The 17690-nt window shown below is 43.3% G+C and overlaps 1 pseudogene across 1 annotated transcript; it reads left to right on the forward strand.

The window, feature by feature from the left end:
• Positions 1-8962: 8962 nt before the first annotated feature.
• Positions 8963-9215, forward strand: LOC308497090 (small ribosomal subunit protein eS27-like; annotated as a pseudogene). Its single transcript has one exon. The product of its transcript is annotated as a small ribosomal subunit protein eS27-like (transcript).
• The last annotated feature ends 8475 nt before the right edge of the window (positions 9216-17690 follow it).

The raw sequence follows: 17690 nt of genomic DNA on the forward strand, positions 1-17690 counted from the left end.
CTTGGTGTGCCCCTCTGAGAAACCTCTTGCTTTTTTAACCTTAGTCTGCATCTCCTCTGTATTTTCCATGCCATTGTTGGAAGAGACCTTAATTTTAATTTTTTTCTCTTTTCTGGACCCCTCCTTTTCTTCCTCCTCCCCAAATGTTTTAGCATCTGTTAATCCCAGTTGGAAACCTTAGCAGATAAAAGTCGTGTTCTGTGTAGATTGCTTCCAGAACAAATACGGGGTGATAGATAATTTAGCATTCAGTTTCAGGAGGGCTTAGGGTGGGGGCTGCAGAGGACAGCACCTCTTCCTCATAAGACATCCAGTAAAAGCAAAGGCTAAGTAATTCCAAGCTCAGATGGAATGCATGTAGATCAGGTTCATTTCCAGAACGGCCGCTGCCTGCGTTTAGGTGATATTAGAAGCCACCATGACAGCAAAGTCATTTTATGCATAGCGGCTTAGCGAACACTCTGAGAACTAGTTTTGTGAAGCTATCAGGTTGAAAAATACCAAGTCACAAAGTTTTAATGAAACTAAGTGTGGATCAACGTATCATAAAGAGCATCCAGAACGACTTAAAAGATCCATGGGTGGAAATTAGAATGGATCTTCAGGATTTATTTGGCAAAGCCCATCTATTTTGACCTTTTTTTCCATTTCATATTAAGGCTACTGAAAGTGTGTTTTGTTTGGCTAAGGTGGGAGGAGGACAGCAGCTATTGGGGCTTTTACACTCATGCTGCCACTGAAGTTTAGCGGCATTAATTGACTGATAAGGGCCCAGGCATCAAATAGCAGAGAGAAAGGCCATCGGAGATTTTCTTGCTTTATTTCTCTCTGCACTTCATTTACATCTTAAGCCATATTGGTGATCCAGATTTGAATAAAGCCACAGCTTAAAGCAGTGATTAGATCTCAATAGCTTGGATTTTCTATGAAATTGCTGCATTTTTACTAGATGTATTTAGAAATACTGGTGAAAACTGACACCTTGGGTAACTTTATCATTTAAAATGGAGCTTTGGGTGAATAAAAGAACCTCAGCTAAATGGGAGTATTAGTCATTGGGCCTTTGACTCAAGCAGTGTCAGGGGTTAGAATTAGACAAAGCCAAGCTCAGCATGACTTGGGCAAGAAAGAATGCAGATAAGTCAACCCACCACCTTCCCCTCAGCCACTCTCCCCAAAAATGTCAATCGAAGCAGTGATCCCATAACCTGAAGAAAAATAAGGAAGCCGAAAGGAATATATAATGCAAAAAGGAGTGTTTTTGATTCTGAGATTTGTGTGTGTGTGGTTTTTTTTAATCATGAAGCAATATTTTTAACTCTAAGGTTAACCTGCTAATCCTTAAGCTGGTGATACGACAGTGTCAAATGTGATGGGATTTTGTGATTCTCATTATTGTTATGTATTGTTCTTTCCATGGTATTCCATATTAATATTTATAAATGCCCTTTATATAGAACCAAAATGACCAAAACCCATTATTAAATTTTTAAAATGGACAAACCTTGCATTCAATATAGTTGATTACAATTTAGAACAAAAAGGATTTCAGTAGTAATCCACTTCTTGCTTCCTGTTGTTGTTGATTTGTGTAGACAGCAGAGCTCCTCACGTAATCATTTTTTTAAAACTGCTGTTTGCACAAAGTAACATCCAAATTCCAGAGAATAGCAGAGTATTGATTCTGCTCCACAAGGAGGTGAAAAGCACCATGAGCAGGTAAGAGGGCATAATGGAGAAAAGGTGTACCTTTAAAATGCTAAGTCACCCACCAAGAGCAAGGGCAAAATGAAAGAATCGATTAAAATTTTGAGAAGAGAGAGACTGTTCATTCAATTGTTTTCAAGTGCCTCATTTTACTTGACAAGTGGCTGCTGAAGGGTTCAGTAGACATCCATGTGTGTGAAAGAGGAAGTCTCTGTAATACAGAAAGGCAAATCAATCATTCCACAGCCTAACCATAGACAGGAGTCAAAATTGACAACGAATCTGCCCAGTCCATTCTCCTTTCAGCTCCACAGGATGCAGTCAAACATCCTTTCGAGTCAAAAAGGAAGAAAAAATCTCTCTATCCAGCTCTGGATAGCCAAGAACAGTCTTCAGCCCCAGAGAGGAGTATGCATGAAAGGAAGGTATTTTATGGCCAACTGGACCCACCACTTCCTCTGCCTCCAAAAGGGCCTGAAGAACTGGTGTCGTTAGCCGAGTGTGTAGGATTGATTGTTCTGATTGGAGGAAGGTAGGGGGTAGCTGGGTGGTCTGATTTTGCAGATGAACAATGGAGGAGGAAGGGTTAACATCTTTGCTCCTAAAGCTAAGACTTTGGAGAAGTTATGATAGATTATTAGAAATGTCGCAACTCATATCCTTTTGGAGAGGTGTTTTCATGGGGGATGTTTTTATCCTTGTTTATAAATATCATTTTTTCCCAACTCAATGTGCAAAGCCTCGGCTTCAGAATCAGACCTAAGCATGATCCTGGCTGTTTCCCCTTCAAGCGGTGTGCTCTTGAGCAAGTTACTTAACCAGTTTCCTCAATTATAAAATGGGGAAACTGACACCAACTTGACGCTGTTGTAAGGATTAAATGAGATGACTGCATCATGTACAGGGTGTCTGGCACATAATAAGCCTGCAAGGAATAGTAGCTACAGTTAATGAATCTGACTTTGGAGATTTGAAACTCTGAATACTTTTCTTTCTTATCCTCTCCTGGCTTGGGAATTGCAGCCCATGTGCATGGATCGTTGTAACCATAGGACTGCACACGTAAAAAATAAAACCAAGAAGGATTTGTGGGGACCCAGGTTGCTTGAGGAATTCCAGGCTGTTTGGCCTCCTGGGATAAAACACTAAGGCATTTATTTTTAAACACGTCTAAGGTATTTTCCAACACCAATAAGGAAAGAGGAGTCGGAACTGATGCCTAGTGGTTCTGACAGTTATTCTATTATAGTGCAGAGTTACGGCCACAGAGATGGCGTGTTAGTTCCCAGCTGAGGAGTATTGTATGTTCAAAGTAGCAAGGGTGTAACTCAATTCCAATGAAACCCAAGTTTGGTGAAGCAATGAGAAGGCTATTCATTGTGACCAATCTTTATAGAATCTGGCCTTGCCTCTGGGGAAACATGTCTTATGTTTCAAGCATGTGTACTGGCCCAGGTTTGCAATGTGGAGTCAATTCAGAAAATATGCTGAGGATGCAGACTTCTCAGACCTCTCAAGCTTGTCAGCCTACCTCTCCTTGAGGTCCTAATCTTCTCCTGTCTTTAAGTACCTTCATTTGATCTTTTAGCGGGAGTCCTATTGAGTAAAGTTAGAGAGATCTGCCTGGGTGCTTTTTTCTCTTTTCCACAAGAGACCCCACGCTTCTTTCCACACGCTCCTCAGGTAGCTGATGACCTGAATTGGTCTCATTGGTCATCCCTCTCCTCCCACTGCCCCCAAACTGTTCTCCCTATATTGACTTTTCAGAATTTGCCTGTCCTCTACTCCATTGCTTCAAGAGGACCTTGAGGGAGCAACCAGGCATTCAAATAGATAGCTCAATAAAAGCTTGATCACAATTGAATATATGAGGTATGATCAAAAAATACGGTGAATGTTTAAATTTTAAAAAATTTATTACAGGAAAAGATATCTTGTCATTAATTCCCCTCAAAATACTCCTCCTCACGTCAAACACACTTATCCCATCTTTCTTGCCACTTTCTGAAGCAGTTCTGGAAGTCCTCTTTTGTGTCTTTAGTTGTACTGTCATGTCTGCCGCGATGTCCTAAACTGATGCAAAACCTTTACCTTTCATGGTCATTTTGACTTTGGGGAAGAGCCGGAAGTCACACGTTGCCAGATCTGGTGAAAAAGGTGCACGAGGACACACCATAATGTTTTTATTTGACAGAAATTGTCATACCAAAAGAGATGTGGGACACGGTCCTGATGGAGGATGAAGTCAAGACACGAAAGAGGACTTCCAGAGTGGCTTCAGAAAGTGGCAAGAACGACGGGATAAGTGTGAAGTGAGGGGGAGTATTTTGAGGGGGATTCATGGCAATATGTCTTACTGTAATAATTTTTTATTTAAACATTCATTGTATTTTTCAATCACACCTCATATTCAGTGATTGGCATAAGCCTAATGGAATAATCGCTTATTTTCCCTCAGATAACATTTCTTTTATGCCAGTCAGCTTTGGTGCCCTTTCTCACATGGACTTAGGCCACCTTTGAGCTCCAGCTATTACTGTGGCAACACCTGTGCCAAGTTGTATCTTGACAACCACTGTCCTCTGCTGTGCACTTCCTTTCTCCTTTCTGCCCAGGGTTTCTCCTCTTCCACTACTGGCAGGAGCCAACTCAGCCATCTCACATACACACATGCATAAAACTGGAGGTGTGAGGGCATCAGCACTCCTCAGAGCAAACTTTGACCAGTGGAAATAAGAGCCAATGGGTAAAACTCCCCTCTCCCCTGTCTTTCACATGGTTCCTCAGAAATTTGCCCTGGGGGACAGATTCTACCTGTCCAGTGGTAACTAGCTCTCGAATGCACTCGTGGATTGGCTTTCCCTTCTTCGTTTTATTCTCCCTGGTTTTCCCACTTCATCCCTAAGTTCACTTCTCGTAATAAACTATCTGCACATAGGCCCTTATCTCAGTCTCTCTTTTTTTGGGAGAAACCTAGGTAAGACATTCTTTCTAACAGAGGACTTCTGAAGACGGCACCCTTAATCTAACACAGTACATCTCCACGGGTGAAATTTCTGTGCTGTGGGATATATGTTGGGGCAGCGCTCTTCCTCTGAGCCCCCATAACTATATGAAGACGTAATCTCCTATGGCTTTTGTCATGTTAGATTATCATGGCCTGCTTATTTGTTTCCCCCTTATACCGAATTTAGGGACAGTATCTCTTTCTGCATCTATGTGCCTGTAGTAGGTACTTAGTAGGCACATAGTAGGTACTTAACCTATTTTTGATAGATGAATGAGTGAGTGAACACAAGAGAGCCACAGCTGCCCTGTATCACATATCCTAGTTCACCATTTACTGTACCTAAACCACATCTACCTCCCCACAAATGCAAACATAATCTAACAGAATTAAGTTTTAGAGGAAGAAAGAACTCATGGATAATACCTCCCCCCCACAAAGAACACTTCATCATGGTACACACCCTCTCAACAGTACCCCTCCCTCGTCATCATTGTTGAGCCCCTTGCTCTGGCTACTGAGTACCTGGTCCCATCTTAGGCCCTTTCTTCTGCCTTTCCAGGTTGATACTTTAGGTATACTTTGCATCTGCATTGTCTTTCCTTCGGAGACTCCTCTAGGAGATTTGAAAGTCTTATATCACAAATATCAGGTCCTTTCTATGAGGTTTTAAAACCACTCAGGAATGAAGTTACAGGCACATATTTTACCTGGGCTCCTCATAATAATACAAGACCAAACCATCTTGGGAAGCTGGCACCAGGAAGACAAACTCATCTTAAAAGGTATCCCAGGGTGCCAACAAGCTCTGTTCAAATTTCCTTACCTTCTGTCTAAAACATCATGTGTAACTGTAAGATTTGTCTTTGAAATTGGTTTGTTCCACTTGGGGAGACGCTGAGCTCAGCAGGCCAGGAGGCAGGGCCTCAATGGGAGAATGTAACTGTAGTGACTGAGCTCCTCTCTGTAGCCAGCAAGGCTCAGCACATCTGTGTCATCCCCACAGCTGGAAGACAGATTCTCTCACTGGCTTAGGTGGAGTCTTAAAGACAGTTACAGTAAAGCATTTGGGAAAATTGCAAGTTTGTACATCAGCTTATATTAAATTTGGTTTCCCACTTAATTAAACAAGACATTGAGCTTTTAGCAAGGTCTCTGCTACTAGAATAGTAGTTGCAGAGAACTGTAGCAAGTTTAATCTTGCCTTGTTTTCAGCCATGGTTTATCAGGTAGGATGCTTTTGGTTTCAAGTTACAGATACTCCAAATCAAACCAATTTGAGTAGTTTATTACCTCGCATAACAGAAAGAGATATGGTAAGTTCCAGGCTGGTTGATTCAGCAGCTCAAAGATGTCATCAAGGACCCAGGTTCTCTCTACTTTGACATCTTATGTGTTAGTGTCACCCTTGGGCTGGAAACAATATGGCAGTAGCTGTTGGTCTCAGGCCTCACACCCAGACCCAAAATCCAGAGGAAAAAGAGAGACTATCTCTTTCTGTGGTTCCTTTAGGAGAGAGGAACATTTCCAAAAAGCCCTCCAGACTTTGTCTCATATTTCATATCTAGAATAAGGCCATTGCTTAAACTAAATTATGCTTTAGTAAGAAATAATCCCCAAATCTCAGTGGTCTCACAGCAAGGGTTTGTTTCTTGCTTCATGCAAAATTGGCCGTGAGTCCAGAATCTTTCTAGGGTGTAGATCTCTATGAGTTGGCTTGAAAATCTTATTGACACCTACATCTCCGAACATCTTTCCACAATCACTGTGGCAGAGAAAAGAGCGGGGAAGGGGGAGGGGGGGTTTCTTGTGCAACAATCTAATGTTGAATCCTGAATAATATTTGTCACTTTCATTCATGGCCATTAGTCATATGGCCCCCATCCAAATGCAAGTGGATGGGGAAGTGTGATCTTCCTATGTCCTAAGGAAAACAGCAGAACCAGTATGAAGAATACTAGAAAGCCTCCACCACTGTGCCCAATCCTGACCAACAGTTTGCCAGGCCAGTGGAAGGAGAGCCGTAGAATAAGATCAAGCTAATCTAAGATGGGATGGATTTTGGAGAGTAAACCATAAATTTCTCCCTGATGGTTTGAAGATTCAAAAGACAACAAATACAAACCTTTGAAATTCTTGAACGATGACACAGAAATCAAAGAGCAATTCTTTCTGGATTGCTCATGTATTGATTACCCAGTCTTTAATTTTATCATCTAGAAAAGGAGAATAACATTTCCTATGTTAACATCTTACCTAAACATATCACCACCCTCTACCTGAAAAGTCCCTTCTGCCTAAACAATGTGAATTTGGAGAGATTTTCTTTTTTCCAACATCAGGGTTCATTAGCACCTCACAATGGAATATCTGAGAGTTTATAAAATGCTTTTTGACCCTGCAGAGCAATCTTTATTAAATTAAAACTCAATTAAATAATGAGCAATCACACTCAGTTCTGGATATGAGGGTGAAGCTGGTGTGCAACTTCTGAAAGCTGTTTTTCCCTAAAGAACCAAACACAGGACACTATACAAGGGTTCTTCGTGTCTTCTCAATTACTCAAAATGGGACTCGATCTCTTCCACAAAACATGGCCTCCACCACATTTTTAAAAACTTCTTTCAGTACTTCTGCCTGTTCTACATCACAATTCCTCAAAGAATTTTAAAATCATGCATAGACACACAGAAAGACAGGTAAATAAATATAAATAGAAGCAGCTCAATTCTGGAGACCTGGCTTAAGTAGCCATAGTATAGGGATTTTCAAAAAGCATTTTTAAAAAGGATCTCAACTAATTGGGATGTGCTGCCAGGTTTCCCATCACAGCTATCTATCAATAGGTAAAGGGCCCCCTCTTGGCAGTTTTTTCTTCACCTAATGGTTAGTTTAACAAATGATGGTTCTTATTAGGTTAAGGCAACAAAGTGATGTTTATTGGGCCTAATAGAATAATAAATTCAGTTTGCAGTTACTTTATTGTGTCCAAGGCTATTTCGTTTCTTGAAGTTTTTCTGATAAGCTGACTGAGGATCTCTAAAGGAAGTACGGACACTTCCGACTCTATGAATTTTAATGTAATTGGCCCCACCTTTAATACATCCTTCTCTCATAAGCAGAATTGTTGGCTAGTGTTCATTGCTTTCCCCTGACAGCAGCAAATATTGGATCGTAGAACCTTGCATCCACTCTCTGAACCTCAGTTTATGCATCTGCAAAGTGGTGACAGCAACAGCCATCTCTCGCAAAGAGTTGTTAAAAATTAAACAAGACAGATTAAACAGATTCTCTGAAGAATCTGAAAATAGACCCACACAAATGCGTCCACCTGAATTTTGAAAAAGGTGCAAAAAAAAATTCAACAGAGGGTTTTCTGGTCAAGATGGCATAGTAAGTAAATTTAGCACTTAACCTCCTCTCACAACCACATCCAAATTACAACTAAACTACAGAACTATCATCATTGCAATGATGCCAATACACCTGCAATGTCGCCAAACCAAAGCCCTACAACTAAGTATATACAGAAGAAGCCAAGGGGGCAGCCAGATGGCTCCGTTGGTTAGAGCGCAAGCTCTGAACAACAGGGTTGCTGGTTCAATTCCCACATGGGCCAGTGAGCTGTGCCTTCCACAACTGGATTGAAGACAACAAGCTGCCACTGAGCTTCCGGAGGGGCAGCCAGATGGCTCCGTTGGTTAGAGCACAAGCTCTTGTCAACAAGGTTGCCCGTTCAGTTCCCACATGGGATGGTGGGCTGTGCCCCCTGCAACTAAGATTGAGAACGGCAAATGGACTTGGAGCTGAGCTGCGCCCTCCACAACTAGATTGAAGGACAACAACTTGGAGCTGATGGGCACAACTTAGAGCTGGAGTTGGGCCCTGGAGATACACTGTTCCCCAATATTCCCCAATTTAAAAATAAATTTTAATTAAAATTAAATAAATAAAAAGAAGCAGCAGCCAACATGAGACTGGTAGGAAGGACACAAACATGGAATGATCTGGTTCCACACTGTGGGTGACCATTAAAAAGTGGGAGGGATGTCTTGGCTGTGAAGGTCCCCACTCACCCCCCGGGTGAGTGAGGGGTCCCCACCCATTCTTTGGGTGAGTGAGGGGTCCCAACCCCACACCAGGCTCCCAACCCAGGGTTCCAGTGGTGGTGGGAATGTAAAACAGTCTGGCAATTGCTTAAGAACCTAAATATGGCCTTTCCAGCGGTGATGACATCCCCACGAGAACATGCCTCTCACTAAGAATCTCCTTCATTCCTCTCCAGAAGAGAAGAAAAGGAAACAAGAAGAAGCACCTGATGCAGACCCCCAATTCCTGCTTCAAGGATGTGAAATGCCCAGGATGCTATAAGATCACTACCGTCTTTAGTCACGCACAAACAGTAGTTTTGTGTGTTGGCTGCTTCACGGTCCTCTGTCAGCCTACTGGAGAAAAAGCAAAGCTTACAGAAGGCTGCTCCTTCAGAAGGAAGCAGCACTAAAAGCACCCCGCGTCAAGATGAGTGAGGAACCATCCCAATAAACATTTTGGATACAAAAAAACCCTAAATATGCAACTATCATACAACCCAATAATTACACTCCTGGGCATTTATCTCAGAGAAATGAAGACTTATGTTCATACACAGACCTGTACTTGACTGTTTATAGAAGCTTTCGTCATAATAGCAAAAGCTAAAAACAAGGCAGATGTCCTTCAACAGATGAATGGTTACCCAAACAGTGGCGCAAGCATACTATGGAATACTACTCAGCAACAAAGATTCATGCTGATGCATGAAATAATCCGGATGAATCTCCAGACAATTATGCTGAGTGGAAAAGAAACACAAAAGATTATATGCTGTATAATTCCATTTATATGATATTCTTGAAATGACAAATGTATAGAAATGGAGACAGACCAGTCGTTGCCAGGGGTTAAGGAGGGATGGGGGTGAGTGGGAAGTAGGCATGTCTATAAAAGGACAACATGAGGGATCCTGAGGTGATGGAAATGTTGTGTATCTTGACAGCGACCTGTCAGTATCCTGGTTCTGACATTGTTCTATACTTCTGCCAGAGGTTACCGCTGGGAAAAACTGGATTAACAGTAAGACTTATTTTCTGCAATTGCATGTGAATGGACAATGACCTCAAGCCAAAAAATTAAAATATTAAATAAGTTAATATCAATGACAGACACATAGTAAGCTTTTAACACTTTTTAACTATTATTCACTGCACTTTCCTGCAATCACTTAATACCACTCCTGTTTTGTCCCTCTGTCCCTTCTGAAATACCATGAGGCCATGTGGTACAGCAGAAAGGCCTTGCTTGCTGGAATCACATTCAAGGTTTCATCATAACTGACACTTATGAATCAGCTATGTGACATTGGGCAAGATAAAATCTTTCTTGTGCCTTATTTTCTTCATTAGGGAAATGAGGATAATATCATTCCCCTGTTTGTACCACAGGGTTTTGGGGTTTGTGTGCTTGTTCAAGAATCAAATAGATGATGGATGGTGGGGGGGAGCTTCAAAAACTGTTAAGTGCTATAGAAATGCTACACATTCAACATTCATTTATTAAATACCTCTTACTCAACTACCACCGCTCTTACTAATAAATATGACCATTTACTCGCTTGAAACTCTTGTTGGAATTTGGCATGGAAATTTCTTGAGTGTTGCTTATTTGCATTGGAAAGAGGGAAAAAAGTGGGAGGCCTTTTCAAGCCTTTTGAAAATTGAGCTCAGGGGGGATGAATTCTTATCACTGGGCCCAAGGTATAATTGATTTTCTACACAATAGCTCACAGGTGCTACATTTAACACCCCGAGTAGGAGGAGGATGGAAATGTTTTCCAAGGTGCAGTTTATACTTAAAATATCTACAGTGTCAGCCCCTTCACTCTGGGGAAGACTGAGAAGCCTGAGGGGCTCGAGTAACCCACCTTTCCACTAATTGTCTGCATGTGCTGATGGAGGCATCTGCTCCATATTTCTCATCACACTCAGAGAACTGGGTCGTGGGTTTCTTATTTTCAGTGGCCAGAAGCCAAAAGCACCTCTTTTCAGACCTGGATCACAAGGTTGGGGGAAGAACACAGGGCACACCCACCATGAAATGCATATTAATATTATAACAACCCTTTCAGAATTCACTGTTGCTATGTCAACAAAGCAGCTGGGGAAATTGGGTCTTTGGGAAATTGGGAAATGAGTTTAGCTTTGGCAACATGGCAAATGTTTCCTTCTCTTAGAACAATTGCTCTGTGGCACCAGCCAGCCTTTATCTACTTGCCCTTTCTACTGTTCAATGGAAAATTGAGAAGCCAAACCATGGCCATTACGGTTTGGGATTAGGGAGCTTCTGTGCTGTGGAAGAAGCAACAGAGACAAAATTACCCCTCCCACCACCACCACCTGTTTATGTCAGATTCTCAGTCCCATCCTGGACACCACTGGATTGAAAATGGATTCTATACTTAGCTCTGTGCCTTTAAATGGATTACTGACTTGATCTCAGTCTCAGTTACCTTCTCAATAAAGGTATACTTGCAGAATCCACGACATAATTTGTAGGGCCCAAAACAAACTGAAAATGCTAGTCCCCTTACTCAAAAGTTAAGAATTTCAAGATGACGATGAGAGCAGCGCATTTAGACCAAGCGCAGTGCGTTTCTCAGCATGGGGCCTGTTTGAATGACCAGGTCTCCTGCCTGTAAATCCTGCCACGAATATTACTTATGACTAGGTTTACAAATAAGAGAAGCCAACTCACACTCATTCCACAAACAGATAATAAGTAGACAGTTACAGAGGTATCGTGGAAACCAAGGGAGAGGTAAAAAAATGAGGGGCCCAAGAGATGCCTCTGGTTCTCTCATCTCTGCCTCCTCAGAGTAGCAGCTCCGTCCTCTTGCTTCAGACCTACTCTGAGGATGAAACAGAACCAGACAGCTCCTCAGTTTTCCATCTCACAGCTTCAGCCACCAATTGACCTACTCTTGGTCTCCTCAACATAAAAGCTTGGGAAGGGCCTCTCCAGCTCAAATTACATCAGTGCCCATTCTAAACAAGCCAACTCTGGATGGGGGCCCAGGTGAATTTCAGAATACTGGTGGGGCCCAGGAGGTAATCCTACAGCTGCCCTACGTATTGTAAAAACAAATGCCATCTCGCCTTTACTGCACGTCTATTGGTAGCAGCTGCCTAGAGGGATGTGTAGAGATGTCTGGGGCCACACTAGACTGTCATGAGAGCAGGCCACCATGCTGTCTGCCATGAGAAGTGATGGCACTGGGGCCTGCATTTGCCATCTCTGGACTAGCTCCTTGGAGCTCAAAGTTTTCTTATAGCCCTAACAATCTATGAGTATGTCCTCTCTGTGCTCATGCTCTTCCCCCAAAATCAACTTTCAGGAAGGCTTCTTGTGTAGGGATCATTTATTTCATTCAATAGATGTTGGTGAAATGTGATTAAATCTTTTAAAAATAAGTGGATGCATTTGAAATACACAGGAGAAATGCTCTGGCTTAAGCAATTCTGAATGAAGCAAGTCCTTTGGTAAAGCAGACTCTTATTTAAGTTGAATAGTTACTTAGCTCCTTACCAAATCTGAATTTTTATGTAGAGTGCTTTGAGAGACTGAGGGTCTCACTTGGAAAGACAACTACTGAGGAAGAAGGTGAAGGAGTCTGCAGCCCTAGAAACTGTACCATAGGCCTTGATCTATCCCATTCCCACTTAAATGACAAGAGAGCATTTTCCTTCATCTGTACAACCTTGGATGGCTTGCCCCCTTCAAGGATGCCTGACGTGTTTATTCTAGCATGAGTCCACTTGTAGAGCAGTTTCTCATTTTTGGTGGTTGTGGGGCTGGGGAATAACAGTAACAGAGCTTTAGACCCACACAGTCCAATGCAGTAGCCAGTGGCCACATATGGCCATCAAGCACTTCAGAGGTGGCTGGACTGGACTGGCCTGAACTGAGACAGGCTGTATGTGGAAGACATACAGCGGATTTTGAAGACTCCATATGAAAAAAAGAATAAAGTATTTCAATGTTTTATTGATTACATATTGAAATAATTTCTTCATACAGTGAGTGGGTGTGGGGACAGAGCCCGAGAGCAGTTTCCAGGCTCTCGGTCTCACGTGGAAAGGTGTTCACTCAGGTAGTAAATGGCCATCAACTGTTATTGGACGGCCATCATTTGTGGCTAGTTGGCCGTCAGCTATAACCAGGGAGCCATTGGCCACTAATATAACTGCCATGGCTATGCTAGCAGAAAATGGGGGCTAGCAAGAAGATGGTTGCTGAGCCAGCAAGCTGCAGAGTGAGGGTTATGGATAGTGTGGCTCCTGTTTCCTGTTTCTCCAACCCAGCTGCCAGTGAGTATATAGTGGTATGACTCCCCTATCTATGGCTCCGTGGGTGTTCCTTTTTGGCCTAGCCACATCCTGCATTCTTATGTGGGCAGCGGGACCAGAGACCCTGCAGGCCGCCCCGCATGACAGTGGGTCAAATAAAATGCATTAATTTCACCTGTTTTTACTTTGTAATGTAGCTACAAAGGAATTTAGAATAACTCGTGTGGCTTGCATTGTATTTCTATGGAGCTGCTCTAGAGCCTGTTATGGTCCTGGGTATGACCATGATGTCTCATCAATTTAAGCTTTTCCAAAGCAGAAGATGAGAGTAATTCAGACTAAGGGAGACTCAGTAGAGGACAGAGGTAAAATAAAGGCAGAAGTCAAGTTTGTTTTTCACTTTAGGTCTGAAAGAAACTTGTAGAATTGTAGAGGTGGAAGTGGCAGACTGATGTCCATGCTATTACATCACGCATACAGTTTAATCTACCCTGCTGTGGAGGATCCAAGTCAGCTGCAGATTCTTGAGGCTCCTCCCAAAAGGAGGCGGGTCCGTGTCTCCCATCCCCTTCAGTCTGAGGCTGTGACTCCTCTGCCAGTTCCAGGCCTGGCCTTTAAGAGGACTGGCAGTTTCTGCTTCCTTCCTCCAGAGCTTTGAGCCACCGTGAGTCCCACTCCCCTTTCTGGGGAAGCCTGGAGAACCCAGGGAGAAGGAGAGGAAACCAGCTGAGCCCAGCCTGCGATATGTTTGCACTGAGATGCCAGGACGTGCAGGTAAAGTCATCTTGTTTCCTCCAGAACAGACCAGCCAGCAGCTGATACCACCAAGTACCCTAGTTGACATGACATGGAACAAAAGAATCGCCTAGAACCCTGCCCAAATACCTGACCCAAGGATTTATAATAAAAATTAAAATAGTTGACATTTTTAAGCCACTAAGTTTTGAGTGGTTTATGCTGTAGCATTAGTTAACCAGACAACCTACAAATTATGTGCTGTTGGCTGTGTTTGCAGGAAGACACCAGCACTCTAGCCAAATATTCACTCTGTCATTTACCATTCCTTTGGGGACATAAGGGTCTTGGAAAGAGAGCAGTAAAGAGTAAGGAATATTAAGAACGATTTGTAACAAGTCTTGAATTCAAGGCCAAGGAGTTAGATTTTATTACTGAGGGAGTAGAGAGCCACTAGATATTTTGGACAGGGAGTAATGTAAACAGAGCTGTATTTTAGAAACAGGAGCTTTGTGCAAACTGGATTGGAGGAAGGTGAGATTAGGAGCAAGAAGGCTAATTTGATCAGCCGAAATCCATCTAGGATGAAAAGTAAATTGTCAGAATCCAGGCTAGTGACAAGAACACCAGAATGAAAGTTCCTATTTCTCAACTGGGATGATATCAAGCCTGAGACATTTGGGACTGTCTAGTGCTGTTTCTGCTTGTCATGATGATTGGAAGGCACTACTGGTATTTGGTGGGCAGGAGTCAGGTATGTTAAATAAACTTCAACGCATACGACAGTCCCATATAATGAAGAATTATTCTATCCACTACTGTTGAATAATATTAGTAGATAGACGACCACACAAGGCAGAGTCAGAATTCAGCAAGTGATTGAAGGGAGATAGAGCAAAGAGGAAGATATGAGGTTTCTTGCTTTGATGACTGGTGTAAACAGAGATGGAAATCCCGGAAGAGGAATAGGTTTGGGGGAAAGCTAAAGAGTTGGAGGTGCTTGTGAGGCCTTCAGATGGAGGTTTCTCACAGACAGCATGACAGCTGTCTCGACACACTCAGAAGACAGGTCATGGGGTGGAGGTGTTGAAAAGCTAGAAGCCCACCATCCCACCCATGGTTTCTGCCACTCTGCAGGGTCTGCATACCCCTGATGTAGGTCTTATGTAAGGTTCATGGCTTTCTGTCCAGCAGACCCTGCCTTTTGCCTGGGGATAGCTATCAGCATTTAGTGATCATCAAGGCTGAGAAGAGCAATTGGGGGGCAGGGAAGACGTGGGACTGAGGAGCAGCAAACCTCGGTCTGCTACTGGTTCTGCTCCCTAACTCACCCCGGCCCAGCACAGACCCAGCCACACTGCTGACCTTTGTAAAACAGAGGTGCTGGAGCCACTGAGTAAGCCACGCGGATTGTTCCAACTCTAACCCTGACTGGGCACTTGTCATGCAGTGTCAGGCAGGGTCTCAGCTCCCGCTCCCCACATAAGAACGCAGGACATGGTGAGGCCAAAAAGGAACACCCAAGGAGCCACAGCCAGGGGAACCACACCACCATACTCTCGCTGGCGGCTGGGCCAGAGACACAGGAAGCAGGAGCCACACCATCCGCAACCTGCCATCCACTTTTCTGCCAACCAACCAACCCCACTTGCCAGCTGCAATCTGCCGTACTAACTGTAATCCGCTCTCGCTAGCTCAGCCACCATCTTCTTGCTAGCCCCCCATTTTCTGCTAGCGTAGCCACGGCAGTTATACTAGTGGCCAACGGCTCATCATTACAGCTGACGGCCAACTGATGTCCATCCAATCACAGTTGATGGCCATTTACTACCCGAGTGAACACCTTTCCACACGAGGCGGACAGCCTGGAAACTGCACTCCTGGCTCTGTCCCCACAGGAACCCAGGGAAGGACGCTCTTCATGAGGGTCCTCCTGTGTGAGAGAAAAGGGCTCTCACAGGACCACGGGGCGTTTTCTAAAGCACTCCCCCGAAGCAAGAAAAAGGGGATCTGTGGGCACTTAGCTTCAGGTGATGGAAAACAAGCTTCCTTCTCTCATGCCTTTCCTGAATTCTAACCAAAAGCCAGTCCTCCTAAGGGCTCATGTTGTGCCTACTCTTTTCTTAAGGACTGATGAAAAGCAGCTCACCCGTCTCACTAGGTGCCCACCTCACACCTGTGCTTGCTGTTGCTTCACTACCTTCCTTTTCCTCTGCCCCCTCCAGGCAGGTACAATAAGATTTGTTTTTCTGTGTGAAAAATGAAGTAGAATGTGGCAGTGGACAATGCATTGTATTTGAGGTGCATTATATAGCAAGGATGTTTGGGGGCCGAGCAGCTAAGTGACACCTTTGCTCCTCTGGGCAGTATTTGAAAGTGAAAGTGATGTCATCCCCAACACCTGATTAAAATTCACACTTTAACCTCCACAATCATCTGAGATCCATTATCATTAAGTTTGATTTTGTTAAGATGCCTCGATATTCTAAATTATTTGTCAGCCTGGCATGACAAACATTTGTGAAATTCATTTCAAAAGATGTTAACACTGGTGAAACCCATGTGCCCCCAGAGGGATTATACAAATTTCCATGTCAAATATTTGAAGCAAAGCACTTGTAGAGAAACAGTGTTTTTTTGTGTTTTGATGCCTTTCATTTCCATAAACTAGATTACTTTCTGAAATTACTTTCACACAGAGAACCGTTTCTATTGAATTCCAGTCAGTGAACTCCTCTGAGTGTGAGGTGAATAAAATATCTCGGGGCTGTGAGGCTTCCTTGACGCATATGCACCTGTGTTGTGTAAGGAGGGCAAAACAAGTCGCGATGTTATCTTTAGAGAGCTCATGTACCCAGGTCTGCTGTCTTACAGTAACTGCTAAACAACGATTCATTTAGAGCCTAACAAGGAAGCTCTAGGGTTTTCTCTGCCCTCTTCCATCTCTCCTACCTGGCTAACAATGACTCCAGCTCTGTTGTTAACTGGAGATTTGCTGGCAGGCAGCTGCTTGCGACAGCGAGGTTCTCCAACAGTCAAGTTTTATCTGCTTCTTGCAAACACTGATTCTGCCAGAAAAATTCGTACAAAAAAATTTGATCCGAGCAAACATTGTCCTATTGTCCTAGTTCTGTCAAGCCCATAAAATTAAAACGGACTTAGTTTTCTTAAAGCAAAAAAAAAAAAAGAAAGAAAGAAAAAGTAGTTGAAGGCCCACGTAGAAGAAAGCTGCTGGGTTAAATGTTAACTTGAAACAAATAGGTGTTTCCTATAGGTGTGGGCTCTGAGCTGCTATATAGTGAAAGAATGGTGATTCCTGTGTGGGTGAGGACAGAAAGGACGACCTCTCCTTAGATAAAGCCACTTTAAGTTCTTTTCTCCCAGGGCTATTAGGCAGGGTTCTCAGATCAGAGGAAAGCGTTTCTTTGCAAATCCAACCTTGACCAACTTTAAAATGACTGACTGGTTAGCATGTGAGGATAACTCAGCAGCCAAGGTGCGGCCCTGAAAACATCAGCAGCCCTGACACTCCACTAGAGAAGAAGGGAGAACAAAAGGGAAGGGCTTAGAGCTGGCAGGGCTTGTCTTTGTCTTTGTTTTTGTTTTTTTTTTCCAGAGAAGCAGACATAGAGTTTTCAGCTTGACTCCCCCAAGTGAGGGGGAAGCCACTGGAAGGTGCAAATGAGGAGCCATGTGATCTGATTTGCGTTTTAACAAAATCAATCTGGCTTCTGAGCTAAGAGCAGACCAAAAGAAGAAAGGGTTACAAGTCTGTTGGAATAGCCAAAGCAACACATGATAATGGCTTAGACCAAAGTAGTAGCAGAGGCAAGAGAAAAGGTTGAGACGGTGAGAAGCGG

Source organism: Rhinolophus hipposideros (assembly GCF_964194185.1).
Source record: "Rhinolophus hipposideros genome assembly, chromosome: 5".
Lineage (NCBI taxonomy): Eukaryota > Metazoa > Chordata > Mammalia > Chiroptera > Rhinolophidae > Rhinolophus > Rhinolophus hipposideros.